Below are 8,785 nucleotides of genomic sequence, written 5' to 3' on the forward strand. Positions count from 1 at the left end.
AAGAAAAAACCCACACATTTTGCAGTTAGCCATGACAGCCTTTATAATAGAACACACACAAATATTGCACTTGTGAAAAAAAACATCTTAAAGTAGAAATGGAATGAAATAGCCATTTTATTTTTGCTCTATTATAGTGGCCACTATAACATTGATCAAGTGCACAAGCCTACATGTGTGCAAAAATATCCTGATTAAAAAAAAATCAAAGCTCACTCAGAAACACACGTGTTACTGTCAAGTTCAACAAAAGCAATATCTTTGGGCTACACTGCACATTATACACTTTCTGCCTATGGACATCTGTTCGACAATGTGCCAGCAGATCATGATATCAATTCTGCCAACAAAAGGTCTCTTTCAGACTGAGTACACCTGGCATACCCATTTGTATCCACTGTATTGAGAAAGAGGGAAAGTGTGTGATATAATTTCTCTCTCTCTATAGTGGCTTACACGAATCACGTAGGTCACCTATTTTGGTTTCAAAACGGCGAATTGGGCCGAAAGGTTACTAGTTTGCTTCCCTGTTTATGGGTATGATGACTCAACCTGTGATACTTTACTGTCAGATACAAAAGAGTCCTCTGTCTCTATGGCCTGTTGTCACTCGTATCTGCACTCTCATTGGCTAGAATGGTCCCACCTGATCTCGCCTCCCACACCTGCCATCCATCTTTGAGAACATGTATTTTCATTGTTAGTGGTCATTCGAATATAGATTAACACAGGCTAAGGAGATTTTATACGCTGTGTTCTGAGATAGTCGGTTAACATGACTTTTTAATTAATGCCTTTTGTGATTACATGAATGCTTCAAAGTTCATAAAGTGGCGTTAGCGGATGAACATGATCTCATAGAATAAAACGTGTAAAATCGAAGCCTGTGTTTACCATAGACTTTTTCAGTTTAAAAAATAAAGTCAAATAAAGTGTGGCATGTTAGGAAAGCATTTTCACGAACCCTTTGCCTAAACTTACTAGGTTAGAAGTAGGTTAAGGTTAGGGAAAGGGTTAGGGTTTCCTAACCTGCTACGAAAAGTCACTTTTGGTCGTAGCGGTGTGTTTTTAGGGAATCTCGTGTGCAGCAGCTGATTACTATGTCACTAACTACAGTTATTTTGGCTGGATCTGACTCCTTTGTCTCATCTGCAATCTGCACTGATATGATAACTCCAAATAGGTGAAAGTACTATTGTGGGTCGTTACCAGGGAGATGTCTTCAACAATCCAGCACCTATTTTAAATCCTTGCAGGTTAAGGAAAGAAGAAAATTCCACTTCACACTTGATGCACTGTGGTAGTACATTTTGGTTGTCTGTTTTCGTTAACTTGTCCCCATAGAGAAAGCATAGGGAATGTGTCCTTCTTTGTGCTAAATAATATGGATACAATGATGGTTAAAAGTTCTCAAATGATCTTACAAGCTATGCAGAACATCAACCAAAACACTGCAAGGTGGGCAAAAGGTGAATTATAGTGCTTTATTAGTCTATCTGCAGATGTTAAATTGCTGCTTAGTCACGAAATGTGGCAATTCTTTAAATTGTGTAGGCAACGCCATGCACACATCTAAAAAATAAATAAACGTCCCTTGTCTGTCACAAATGTTTAACAACATATTTGAACTCTGCCGATTGTCCACCGAGGTAGACAGTTTCAGGTTGGATATTCGCCTGTAGTCTTCTTACGTCCACCAACAGCAGTTAGGGACCGTCAACATAGTGACAAATCCATTTTTTCACATTTCAATAGCTATTTAACCATTACTCCTAAAACTTTCAAAACTGGTTCTAGCTAACCCGATGGCATAGACACACATTGTACACATTTATTTTTTTGTCGATTTACATCTCGCACTATTAACTTATTTATTTACATTTTTGAATTTCAATAGCTCCTTGGTCATATGACCTACTGAACTCAAACAGGGTTCAGAATGTCCACTCAGTGGGCCTACACTTTGCACACCCTTTAGTTTGTCCATTTTCATCTCACACGTTTTTACATACATTTTTCTAAATGTAAAATTTCAATAGCTTCTTGATCATGTGACCTTCTGACTTCAAACATGGTGCAGAATGTACCCTTCTATATTGCACACTCTTGTTTGTGTACTGTAAAATCACGCAGTGTAACGTACATTTTTCATAGTTTTACATTTCAATAGCTCCTTGGTCATGTCAATTACACACCCAAGAAGCGTGCAGTAGATATACACCCATATTTGCATAACCTCTAGTCATGTCTCTTCTATATTGTTGTACATTAATATTAGTTTGACAATTAGGGGGTTCAGGCCAGTGTTGTGTTTACCCTTTAATATTTATCTATAATAATTGGTGATTCTAAGTACTTATTTTTCCACAGTATTTAACAACGGTACACAATAGGAGAGAGACAGATAATATCTCCTTTCGTTGTTAATATCAACCATAAAGGAAAAGGGATAAGTACGAGAGTCATGCTATTAATTGTCCAAAGCAGGGATGGAGAGTGAGCTAGTGAGGTAGGCTGCAGTGGGCTTGCTGGTCAATACATATACTGAACAGGGATGGAGAGTGAGCTGGTGAGGTAGGCTGCAGTGGGCTTGCTGGTCAATACATATACTGAACAGGGATGGAGAGTGAGCTGGTGAGGTAGGCTGCAGTTGGCTTGCTGGTCAATACATATACTGAACAGGGATGGAGAGTGAGCTAGTGAGGTAGGCTGCAGTGGGTTTGCTGGTCAATAAATATACTGAACAGGGATGGAGAGTGAGCTGGTGAGGTAGGCTGCAGTGGGTTTGCTGGTCAATACATATACTGAACAGGGATGGAGAGTGAGCTAGTGTGGTAGGCTGCAGTGGGTTTGCTGGTCAATACATATACTGAACAGGGATGGAGAGTGAGCTAGTGAGGTAGGCTGCAGTGGGCTTGCTGGTCAATACATATACTGAACAGGGATGGAGAGTGAGCTAGTGAGGTAGGCTGCAGTGGGCTTGCTGGTCAATACATATACTGAACAGGGATGGAGAGTGAGCTGGTGAGGTAGGCTGCAGTGGGCTTGCTGGTCAATACATATACTGAACAGGGATGGAGAGTGAGCTAGTGAGGTAGGCTGCAGTGGGCTTGCTGGTCAATACATATACTGAACATGTAACCACAGTAATGGTGGCCAGTAAATCAATGAATAAAAATGTAGTATTGACAAATTAAACAGAAATTGTAGACCTTTAATCTTTTCCAACATGTCAACAGACATGTAACACTGAAATGTTTCATACTTAACTTTCTCTTTATTCCTGGTTGATGTACATGTCAGAGCCTCTTCAGTGTGGATGGGGTATAAGCATACATTTTCAACAACAAAGACTGCACTTCCAGTTTGTGTTCTTTACTCTGTTGAACTCTTTGGTCTTCATTCCTAGTTACAGCACGTGGAACCACCGTTGGCATGCAAAACAAAACAAAGAGTAACACATAAATATCAATGCAGAATGACGAATTAGCCATCCATTGTATTATATCATAAATTGTCTTACACGCCGTCACTGTTGTCAAAAGATTATAAACATGTTAAATAAAGTTACTAACCCAGCCAGTCTTTGGGCCACATCCAGGTTCTTTATCAGTGGCACACATGAAGCAGTTGTAGGCTTTGTTGAACTCTAAAATCATAGGCATGAACTGAACATATGTCTGTCCAACACAACTACAAAAAAATAAAGAATTTACATTTACTTTGAATTAAATGTCATTACATACCAGACATTTTTAGTATGTCCTCAGCCATATTTTCGTAGTTGCTCCATGTGTTTTTGAAGGTTCCCTATCAATTTGGGAGGGGATGTTGGGGAAGTTCTGTGCAACTTCCTTGACCAGCTACATAATATATATATATTTTTTTAAATAGTTTTTGACCTAATAGTCACATAACAGCTCACATAACAATTCATTATAGAAAATATAACTATCAAACCTGCATTACAAAGACCCCACAGCTGAAGGTGTCCTGCTGCATGGTGGGAGTTATTTCCCCTCCTTTCCACTTTCCACTCCTTTCCACCCAGTTGTCTTTTCCATGGCAGGATCTTCTCATTTTGAAGTATTCTCTTTTTTATGTAAACATAATGGAATTCTGATTTAGTTATAGGCAAATTAATACACAAGCCAAATTTGAATGCTGTTTTCCTTATCACTATAATCTAGTAGTAATTTAGTAGTAGAGGTAATTTCCTTATGCCCAATTCTACACACAGCCTAAATTATAGGCACTGAACCATTCACAGGACAATAATAAAAGTAGCATATAGGATCCAACCCTCACAGAGTGAATAAATGTAGAGCGTTTGTAGACTTCAAGAAAAAAATATTAAGTGACAGGTTCATCAGTACGTGCTTAAAGAAAGTCATATCACAAAGATCACAGATGACAGTGCTCACCAAATCTATGACAATAGAGAATGAATTGTAAGCACCAAAGTGTGTTTGTCAAAATAATATATGAAAATGTCAGTTGTTGAACATAATACTTCTATTTGCAATAGCAATTTATGATATATGCAGTTGAGGAATATTCCATGTACCAACAGTACATGTAGAACGGACATTCACACATAATTTAATATATTTTTTATTTCACCTTTATTTAACCAGGTTGGCCAGTTGAGAACAAGTTCTCATTTACAACTGCGACCTAGCCAAGATAAAGCAAAGCAGTGTGACACAAACCAAAACACAGAGTTACACATGGAATAAACAAACGTACAGTCAAGAACACAATAGAAAAGTCTATATACAGTGTGTGCAAATGAGGTAAGATTAGGGAGGTAAGGCAATAAATAGGCCATAGTGGCGAAATAATTACAATTTCGCAAATAAACACTGGAGTGATAGATGTGCAGAACATGAATGTGCAAGTAGAGATACTGGGGTGCAAAGGAGCTAAAAAATAAAAATATGGGGAATGAGGTAGTTGGATGGGCTGTTTACAGATGGGCTATGTACAGGTGCAGTGATCTGTGAGCTGCTCTGACTGCTGGTGCTTAAAGATAGGGAGATATGAGTCTCCAACTTCAGTGATTTTTGTCATTCGTTCCAGTCATTGGCAGCAGAGAACTGGAATGAAAGGCGACCAAAGGAGGAATTGGCTTTGGGGGTGACCAGTGAAATATACCTGATGGGAGCGTGTGTTAAAGGTGGGTGCTGCTATGGTGACCAGTGAGCTGAGATAAGGCGGGGCTTTACCTAGCAAGGACTTATAGATGACCTGGAGCCAGTGGGTTTGGCAACGAATATGAAGCGAGGGCCAGCCAACGAGAGCATACAGGTCGCAGTGGTGGGTAGTATATGGGGCTTTGGTGATGAAACGGATGGCACTGTGATAGACTGCATCCAATTTGCTGAGTAGAGTGTTGGAGGCTATTTTGTAAATGACATTGCCGAGGTCAAGGGTCGGTAGGATAGTCAGTTTTATGAGGGTGTTTGGCAGCATGAGTGAAGGATGCTTTGTTGCCAAATAGGATTTAATTTTGGATTGGAGATGCTTAATATGAGTCTGGAAGGAGAGTTTACAGTCTAGCCAGACACCTAGGTATTTGTAGTTGTCCATATATTCTAGGTCAGAACCGTCCAGAGTAGTGATGCTAGGAGGGCGGGCAGGTGCGGGCAGTGATCGGTTGAAGAGCATGCATTTAGTTTTACTTGCATTTAAGAGCAGTTGGAGGCCACAGAAGGAGAGTTGTATGATTAGTTAACACAGTGTCCAAAGAAGGGCCAGAAGTATACCGAATGGTGTCGCCTGTATAGAAGTGGATCAGAGAATCACCAGCCGCAAGAGAGAAATCATTGATGTATACAGAGAAAAGAGTCGACCTGAGAATTGAACCTTGTGGCACACCCATAGACTGCCAGAGGTCCGGACAACAGGCCCTCCGATTTGACATACTGAACTCTATCTGAGAAGTAGTTGGTGACCCAGGCGAGGCAATCATTTGAGAAACCAAGGCTGTTGAGACTGCCGATAAGTTCCTAACTTTCCTGAAAAGTTGCATATCGCGGGGGCTATTCGATGCTAATGCAGAACGCCATAGGATGTTTTTGTGTTGGTTAAGGGCAGTCAGGTCTGGAGTGAACCAAGGGCTATATCTGTTCCCGGTTCTACATTTTTTGAATGGGGCATGCTTATTTAAGATGGTGAGGAAAGCACTTTTAAAGAATAACCAGGCATAATCTACTGACGGAATGACGTCAATATCCTTCCAGGATCCCCGGGCCAGGTCAATTAGAAAGGCCTGCTCGCTGAAGTGTTTTAGGGAGCGTTTGACTGTGATGAGGGGTGGTCGTTTGAACGCGGACCCATTACGGACACACGCAATGAGGCAGTGATCGCTGAGATCCTGGTTGAAGACAGCAGAGGTGTTTTTTTATTTAACCTTTATTTAATCAGGTAAACTAGTTGAGAACAAGTTCTCATTTACAACTGCGACCTGGCCAAGATAAAGCAAAGCAGTGCGACAGAAACAACAACACAGAGTTACATGGAATAAACAAGCGTATAGTCTAACACAATAGAAAAAAAGAAAGTCTATATACAGTGTGTGCAAATGGCGTGAGGAAGGCCATAGTAGAGAAGTAATTACAATTTAGCAGATTAACACTGGAGTGATAGATGAGCAGATGATGGTGTGTAAGTAGTGATATTGGTGTGCAAAAGAGCAGAAAGTAAATAAAAACAATATTTAGAGGACAGGTTGGTCAGGATGATATCTATGAGGGTGCCCGAGTCTACGTATTTGGGGTTGTACCTGGTAGGTTCCATGATAATTTGTGTGAGATTGAGGGCATCTATCTTAGATTGTAGGACAGCTGGGGTGTTAAGCATATCCCAGTTTAGGTCACCTAACTATGAAGATAAATGGGGGGCAATTAATTCACATATGTTGCCCAGGGCGCAGCTGGGGGCTGAGGGGGGTCTGTAACAAGCGGCAACAGTGAAAGACTTATTTCTGGAAAGGTGGATTTTAAAAGTAGAAGCCTGAACTGTTTGGGCACAGACCTGGATAGCATGACAGAACTCTGCAGTAGATTGCAACTCCATCCTCTTTGGCAGTTCTGTCTTGGGGGAAAATGTATACACATACATAGAGGCATTTTTCAGCTATGACTTTACCACTCAGAATCCAGAATGGATATGACAATGTGGCAGCACCGGACGTAATACACCCTTACAACAATCTACTTTTTGTTCTTCTTGACTTCTTATCTGATAAACTGCTACTGTGTGTCAAGAAAAGAGCACCAATTAGGGGTTAGTGTACTCCAGTAAAAAAAGGTCTGGTTTAGATTAAAAACTATTGCCCTGTGTCCCCGTTCATAGAGGCATGAGAGACTCGTCACTGGTAGAATTGAGTTGGCACTTTATTGGCCCAAACACCAACAGACCCACAAGGTTGAGGTTATGGACAGTAATTAGTCATTTTAATTTTTTTGCATTGTGTCTAACTGTCCAAGAATAGGAGGCTGAGACAGGAGGGGTCAGGAGACACTGTGGCCCCATCCGAGGACACCCCCGGACAGGGCCAAACAGGAAGGATATAAGCCCACCCACTTTACCAAAGCACAGCCCCCACACTACTAGAGGGATATCTTCAACCACCAACTTACCATCCTGAGACAAGGCCGAGTATAGCCCACAAAGATCTTCGCCACGGCACAACCCAAGGGGGGGGGGCAACCCAGAAACTGTCTTTACCTCGGTCGATTGTCCGTGGTGTTGGTCCGTCAACTGGTCCTTCTTATTTTACGTATCCACAGGAAAGTATTATTAAACCGACTTAAGAACATGCACGCGATGCATACTAACGGGTGTTTACGTGGTTTTGGTTTTGTGCATGTACCAGGTGATAGACATTCATCTTCAGTGCCTGTGTTCTAAATAGTGGGGTAAACAAAACTTTACAGTTGATATTGTCTCAAATTATAAGGTGAATGCACCAATTTGTAAGTCGCTCTGGATAAGAGCGTCTGCTAAATGACTTAAATGTAAATGTAAATTTCGAGCAGCTGAAGAACCAAACACTAAAATAAGTTCAAATGTAATTAAAAATATTCTAGCTTGTAAGGAAAAGCTTGGCGGAGGCTTAAGTCACTGTTTCACTTTCCTCAGCACCTCTTTAGTCAGCTGCTTAGTATATCTGTTGATCTTCCGGTGTCCTGGCATCCATCCCAGGAGAAAGCGATGGAAGTCTGTCCAGGCAAAGGCAAACATCTCCCTCCACTATTTCTCCAGGGCAGCAAAGTCCATCTGCTTGGTTACTGATGCCCTCAGTTCTGTGAAGTAGTAGTCCAGCAGGCTGGGAACCCTCTTTTCAAGCTGTTTCTCCTCTATTTCCTCCAGGAGGTAGACAACATCCTTCATCCCACAGCCTCTGCCCACGTACTGAAAGTCCACTGCCGCCACACCCTGCCCACTCCCAGGGAAGCAGAAGTTGGCTAGTTTGGCATCTCCGTGAATGATGGTCTTGAAGCGGCATTCATTGAGGATCCTGTCAATCTCCCCGGTAGCTGCTTTGAGCTGGGAGTCGTACATGGCATCCAGCTCGTCAGGGCGTGACGCCCCTCCGGCACCACCCCCAGGAAGAGGCCATGGAAGTGGGCCAGCCAGCTGAGGCAGGACCTCTTCTCTGCATCCCTAACGCTGGTTCTTCTCTGGTCGAAGCCCACCACATCCAGGTCCTCCAGAACTATCAGCTGTTTGTCCCCGTATCAACATGCAGCCAGAGAGGCTGGCATTAGACATCCAT

The sequence above is a fragment of the Oncorhynchus nerka genome, linkage group LG3 (assembly GCF_034236695.1).
Source record: "Oncorhynchus nerka isolate Pitt River linkage group LG3, Oner_Uvic_2.0, whole genome shotgun sequence".
Lineage (NCBI taxonomy): Eukaryota > Metazoa > Chordata > Actinopteri > Salmoniformes > Salmonidae > Oncorhynchus > Oncorhynchus nerka.